This window comes from Triticum dicoccoides, chromosome 5B (assembly GCF_002162155.2).
Source record: "Triticum dicoccoides isolate Atlit2015 ecotype Zavitan chromosome 5B, WEW_v2.0, whole genome shotgun sequence".
Taxonomy (NCBI): Eukaryota; Viridiplantae; Streptophyta; class Magnoliopsida; order Poales; family Poaceae; genus Triticum; species Triticum dicoccoides.
Genome location: NC_041389.1, coordinates 508077214 through 508084948, shown reverse-complemented (window position 1 = coordinate 508084948; position 7735 = coordinate 508077214).

Here is a 7735-nt window from a genome sequence, read left to right as displayed (position 1 = left end):
TTAGCAACAATGTAATTAGCATAATAAGCACACCATGGAGCAGTACGAGAAGCATTTATGACAGCTAATTGTTCATCAGGAAAGCTATCATTAGTAGGTAGTGGGTCATCAAGAATATTCTCTAACATAGACAAGTTGTCTGCAGTGGGGTTCTCAGCTCCCTTTCTATCAATAATATGTAAATAAAATTCTTGTAGCAAGGGAACCCGCCTAATAAGTCTAGGTTTAACATCTTTATTTTCCATAAGATATTTAATAGCAGCATGATCAGTGTGAATAGTTACTTTAGAATCAACAATATAAGGTCTGAACTTATCACAAGCAAATACAACTGCTAAAAATTCTTTTTCAGTAGTAGCATAATTTATTTGGGCACTGTCTAGAGTTTTACTAGCATGTTAAAAAACATTTAGTTTCTTATCAACTCTTTGTCCTAGAACAGCACCTACAGCATAATCACTAGCATCACACATAATTTCAAAGGGTAAATTCCAATCAGGTGGCTGAACAATAGGTGCAGAAATCAAAGCTTTCTTAAGTATTTCAAATGCTTCTACACAATCATTATCGAAGACAAAAGGAATATCTTTTTGTAATAGATTAGTCAGAGGCCTAGAGATTTTAGAAAAGTCCATAATGAACCTCCTATAAAAACCGGCATGACCAAGGAAACTTCTTATACCTTTGATGTCCTTAGGACACGGCATATTTTCAATGGCATCAACTTTAGCTTTATCAACTTCAATACCTCTTTCAGAAATTTTATGCCCCAATACAATGCCTTCATTAACCATAAAGTGGCACATCTCCCGGTTCAAAACAAGACTAGTATCTTCGCATCTCTGCAAAACTCGTTTAAGGTTGCTCAAGCAATCATCAAAAGAGGATCCATAAACGGAGGAATCATCCATGAATACCTCACAAATCTCTTCACAAAAGTCAGAGAATATAGCCATCATGCATCTCTGAAAAGTAGCAGGTGCATTACATAAACCAAAAGGCATATGTCTATAAGCAAAAGTATCGAAAGGGCAAGTAAAAGTGGACTCTTCTTGATCATCCACTGACACAGGTATTTGAGAGAAACCAGAGTAACCATCTAGAAAGCAAAAATGTGTATGTTTGGATAGTCTTTATAACATTTGATCAATAAAAGGTAAAGGGTAATGATCCTTTTTAGTAGATTTATTTAATTTGCAGAAATCAATTACCATCCTATAACCTGTAATAATTCTTTGCGGGATCAATTCATCTTTATCATTAGGAACAACAGTAGTACCTCACTTCTTAGGGACACAATGGACAGGACTTACCCACTTACTATCAGCAACGTAATAAATTATACCTGCCTCAAGGAGTTTGAGTATTTCCTTTCTTACCACTTCCTTCATCTTAGGATTTAACCTTCGTTGGTGATCAATAACTGGTTTGGCATCTTCTTCTAACTTAATTTTGTGTTGGCATAGAGTGGGACTAATGCCCTTAAAATCATCAAGAGTATATCCAATAGTAGCATGGTGCTTCTTCAGAGTTTTCAATATTCTTTCCTCTTCCTACTCTGAAAGGTTAGCACTGATAATAACAGGATATATCTTCTTTTCATCAAGATAAGCATATTTAAGAGTATCAGGTAATGGTTTAAGCTCAAACACGGGATCACCCTTAGGTGATGGAAGATCCCCTAGGATTTCAACAGGTAAATTGTGTTTAAAAATAGGACCTTGTTTAAAGAATACTTCATCTATTTCCCTTCTTTCATTCATGAACATATCATTTTCATGGTCTAGCAAATATTTTTCTAAAGGATCAGTAGGAGGAACAGCAATAGAAGCAAGACCAATAATTTCATCCTTACTAGACAATTCTTTGTCATGGGGTTGTCTATGAAATTTAGCAAAATTAATCTCATGAGTCATATCATCCAAGCCAATCGTGACAACATATTTTTTGCAATCAATTCTAGCATTAATAGTATTCAAGAAGGTCTACCAAATATAATGGGACAAAAGTCATCTTGTGGGGAACCAAGAACAAGAAAATCAGCAGGATATTTAAGTTTCCCACACAAGACTTCAACATCTCTAACAATCCCAATGGGTGAAATAGTATCTCTATTGGCAAGCTTAATTGTAACATCAATATCTTCTATCTCAGTAGGTGCAGTGTCATGCATAATTCCTTCATATAAAGAATGAGGTATTGCACTAGCACTAGCACCCATATCACATAAGCCATGATAACAATGATCTCCTATTTTAACAGAAATAATAGGCATGCCTACTACGGGTCTATGTTTCTTAGCATCGGGTCTAGCAATTCTAGCAGCTTCATCATAGAAATAAATAACATGCCCATCAATATTATCAGCCAAGAGATCTTTAACCATAGCATACTAGGTTCAACTTTAGTTTGCTCAGGAGGTGTATATGTTCTAGTATTACTCTTATGAACCACAGTTGAAGCTTTAGCATGATCTTTCATCCTAACAAGGAAAGGTGGTTTCTCAATATATGTAGTAGGAACAATAGGATCATTATACGTGATAGTATTTTCTCCAACTTTAATAGGTGCAACTACTTTTACTTTAGTGGGAGGATTATATATAAACCACTTCTCCTTAGGGAGATCAACATGAGTAGCAAATGATTCATAGAAGGAAGCTACTATCTCAGAGTCAAGTCCATATTTAGTGCTAAATCCACGAAAAATATCGGTATCCATAAAAGATTTAACACAATCAAACTTAGGTGTCATACCTGACTCCTTACCATCGTCGGAATCCCAATCTTCAGTGTTGCATTTAATTCTTTCCAATAAATTCCACTTGAATTCAATAGTCTTCATCATAAAAGACCCAGCACAAGAAGTATCAAGCATGGTGCAGTTGTTGGGAGAAAGCTGAGCATAAATTTTTTGAATAATCATTTCTCTTGAGAGTTCATGATTGGGGCATGAATATAACATTGATTTAAGCCTCACCCAAGCTTGAGTGATGCTTTCTCCTTCGTGAGGCCAAAAATTATATATGTAATTACGATCACGATGAACAAGATGCATAGGATAAAACTTCTGGTGAAATTCCAATTTCAATCCTCTATAGTCCCAAGATCCCATATCATCATATAGCTTATACCATGTCAATGCGTCTCCCTTCAAAGATAAAGGGAAGACCTTCTTCTTGATAACATCCTCAGGCATACCTACAAGCTTAAATAATCCACCAACTTCATCTACATAGATTAGGTGCAAGTCAGGATGTAATGTCCCATCTCCTGTAAAAGGATTAGCTAGCAGTTTCTCTACCATACCCGAAGGAATTTCAAAGTAAACATTTTCAGAAGGTTCAGTAGGTTGAGGAGCAACTCTTTGCTCTACTGGTCGGGGTGAAGATACCCCAAACAAGCCCCTCAAAGGATTAGTTTCCATGGTAACAAGTGACAGTAAATTTCAGCACACTATATAAATTTTTCCTTACCAAGTTCCACTTACCAAAGGCGCTTCACTCCCTGGCAACGGCGGTAGAAAAGAGTCTTGATGACCCACAAGTGTAGGGGATCTATCATAGTCCTTTCGATAAGTAAGAGTGTCGAACCCAACGAGGAGCAGAAGGAAATGACAAGCGGTTTTCAGTAAGGTATTCTCTGCAAGCACTGAAATTTTAGGTAACAGATAGTTTTCTGATAAGATAATTTGTAGCAGGTAACAAGCAATGAAAGTAAATAAGGTGCAGCAAGGTGGCCCAATCCTTTTTTTAGCAAAGGACAAGCCTGGACAAGTTCTTATATGAGAAGAGCGCTCCCGAGGAGACATGAGAATTATCGTCAAGCTAGTTTTCATCACGCTCATATGATTCACGTTCGTTACTTTGATAATTTGATATGTGGGTGGACCGGTGCTTCGGTACTGCACTTTATTGGACAAGCATCCCACTTATGATTAACCCCTATTGCAAGCATCCACAACTACAAAAGGAGTATTAAGGTAAACCTAACCATAGCATGAAACATGTGGATCCAAATCAGCCCCTTACGAAGCAACGCATAAACTAGGTTTTAAGTTTCTGTAACTCTAGCAACCCATCATCTACTTATTACTTCCCAATGCCTTCATCTAGGCCCAAATAATGATGAAGTGTCATGTAGTTGACGTTCACATAACACCACTAGAGGATAGACAACATACATCTCATCAAAATATCGAACGAATACCAAATTCACATGACTACTTATAGCAAGACTTCTCCCATGTCCTCAGGAACAAACGTACTACTCACAAATCATATTCATGTTCATAATCAGAGGGGTATTGATATGCATTAAGGATCTGAACATATGATATTCCACCAAATAAACCAACTAGCATCAACTACAAGGAGTAATCAACACTACTAGCAACCCACAAGTACCAATTTGAGGTTTTGGTACAAAGATTGGATACAAGAGATGAACTAGGGTTTGAGAGGAGATGGTGCTGGTGAAGATGTTGATGGAGATTGACCCCCTCCCGACGAAAGGATCGTTGGTGATGACGATGGTGATGATTTCCCCCTCCCGGAGGAAAGTTTCCCCGGCAGAACAGCTCCACCGGAGCCCTAGATTGGTCTCGCCAAGGTTCCGCCTCGTGGCGGCGGAGTTTCGTCCCGTAAGCTTGCTTATGATTTTTTTTCACGGTAAAAGACTTCATATAGCAGAAGATGGGCACCGGAGGCTTGTTAGGGGCCCACGAGGCAGGGGGCGCGCCCTAGGGGGGTGGGCGCGCCCCCCACCCTCGTGGAGAGGGTGTGGGCCCCCTGACACTGATTCTTTCGCCAGTATTTTTTATTAATTCCAAAAATGAGTTTCAGGACTTTTGGAGCTATGCGGAATAGGTCTCTAATATTTGCTCCTTTTCCAGCCTAGAATCCCAGCTGCCGGGATTCTCCCTCTTCATGTAAACCTTGTAAAATAAGAGAGAATAGCCATAAGTATCGTGACATAACATGTAATAACAGTCCATAATGCAATAAATATCGATATAAAAGCATGATGCAAAATGGACGTATCACCTCGCCGAGACCATCATCAACCCCTGCTACGCCGAGTGGCGGGTTCTTTTTCGATGTAAACTGAGTTTTCTCTCAGTACTTTTCCTTAGAACCAACTCAACTGTCCCACGTCTAGCCTAAAAAAATAATACCCCACGTCCTATTAACTCATCAAATTAAAATGATATTTTATTTCATAAATTGAAAGTTCTTACAGAATAATAATAATAATTGTTTATATATAACTTGGCAAGTTAACTCCTAGTGATTGCGTACATAACCTTGCAAAGATTTTACTGACCAATGCAGTAATAGACGTGCAATCATGTGTTTATGTTTTTATAACATTTCTCTGTCTAGTCCAACATGATATTTTCACCCATCCCAGCAAGTCGCGGATTTCGAGAAAAATGCAAATGGGCTTCAAATTCTACCATATATATAAACGGGCTGCATAGATGCTACATCATTGTTTCACTCAGTCCACCAAATGGACTGGCTGACATGTGGGCCAGAAGGTCGAAGCCTAAGCAAGGCATTGGATTTACATCCAACGTCCGGCATTCTTCTTCAATCTCTCGTCTTCTTCCCCCAGCGCTGCCGGAACCGCCTGCTCCAGCCTCCGGCGTCCGGTGGCATTGTTTTGCGCGCCTTGCAGCGAAAGGCTACCTCGCCAACGGCCAGGCCATCCCTCCACTCCGCACCTCCTGTTATTCTCTACTGAGTGTAGGCCCACCCCGCACCTGAACCAGTCAAGTTTCCCACTCCTCTCCGTCCGCGACTCCACTACCGAATCTTCCCCATCTCCGGGTCGTTCCAGTCTGGGGCCTCGCCGTCGTCCATTGCCTCACTATGCTCGGTGCGGCGTGGTCAACAAATGAGAGTCATCGGAAGAGAACTGTATGTGAGAGCCTAACGGCTGGGACCCACAAGGTCCATGGTCGTACGCAAGGAAAGTTCCTCCTTATTAAGTTGTTTCCTTCCCCTGACGGTTGGGACCCACCGGCTGTATCTTCGCATGGAATGAAGTGCCTCCTTGTTATGCGAAAAAAACTATTCCTCCCGATGATAGCTGGGACCCGGCAGATTTGGTGGCTGACTTGTGGGCGTACTAAGCAGACGTGTACGCAGGGCTTTGTCAACCTAATCAACAAATGATTCTACCAGTTGGATCGTTGGATGTTATTATGTTAATCCAACAGCCGTGCCCCTTCTTCAACCTCTGTTCTTGCTCCTGTCTCTTGTGGGTGGCAGTGCTGCCGCGCACCCGAACCAGTCAAGTTTCCCACTTCTCTCCATCTGCGATTCCACTGCCGCGTCTTCCCCATCTCCGGGTCGTTCTAGTCTGGGGCCTCTCCATCGTCCACCGGCCTTGGTGCGCTCGGCACGGTGTGGTCAACATGGTCAACAAACGAGAGTCATCAGAAGCCTCACACTGCAGTCGAACCAGTGAACCCTTGTACTCCTCTCTGCATGGGCATCCACTTCCGCGTCTTCCCCGGCTCTGCGTCGTCCCCTTCCTAGGCCTCGCCGTCATCCACCGCCTTGGTGCTCTCAGGCGTGGTCAATGTGGTCAACGATCGACTTCCATCGGAAGAGTATTGTACATGGAGAGGCTGACAACTGGGTCCACAGCTACAACAAGGAAGTTCCTCCTTATTACGCAGAAAATAATGATTCCTCCACCTGACAGCAGGCACCCACCGGACGAGCAACCGTATTTCGCAAAAAACGTTTCCCCCTGGCCGCTAGGACCCATCAGCTACATCTTCGCACGCAAGGAAGTGCATCCGGGCAAAAAAATGATTCGTCCCCCTGACTGCTGGGACCCACCAGCTACAGCACACAAGGAAGTGACTGACAGTCGGGACCCACCTAGTCGAAGCATACGTAGCATTGTCATTCTGGTCACGAACGTGTACGTACATACTGGTCGATGCAGAGGCGCGCACGTGTCGTAGTAGAGACGCACCCGTAGCATGTACACGTACGTACAGCGGCTAGGGTGCAAGAAAGTAAATATGGCCACATACGTACATACGGGCGGGTTCTCGAACGCCTACTCGCGCATACGTACGGCCAGGGTTCGTGTACATGGCTGGGTCGGAATGGAGAAACTGCATCGTCGTCGTGTTCATGGGGACGCAACGAATGCATCATGTTCATCGGGAGGCAACAGAACAAGTGGGAACCAACCGGCTTGGACGGAACAACCGATGGAAACGAGGCTTGGCGTACCGCAGAACGGAGTTAACGACCTTGTGTTCGACCGGCCACGTTCAAAACGGGATCCTTTTCATCGGGAGGGTTCTGGCGTACCACAAAACGGAGGAAACGGACTTGTGTTGGACCTTCTACGGTCGAAACAGGGTCCTGTTGATCGGGAGGGGTGTGGCATACCGCAAAACGAAGGAAACAGACTTGTGTTGGAGCGCTACGGTCAAAATGGGGGTCCTGTTCATCGGGAGGGGTGTGGCGTACCGCAAAACGGGACTCCACGAGATACTGTTCATCTCCACCGTCGACCTCCTTCAGCCTCCACGGGCTACTGATCATCCATCGTCGACCTCCTCCAGTCTCCACCTACGACTGTTCATCCACGGGCTCCTGTTCATCCCTCCACGGGGTCGTCCTGTTCATCTAGCCCTCCACAGGGTCCTGTTCATCCAGCCCCAACCGGCTCGATCGATCGGGGTCATGTTCATCCGGAGG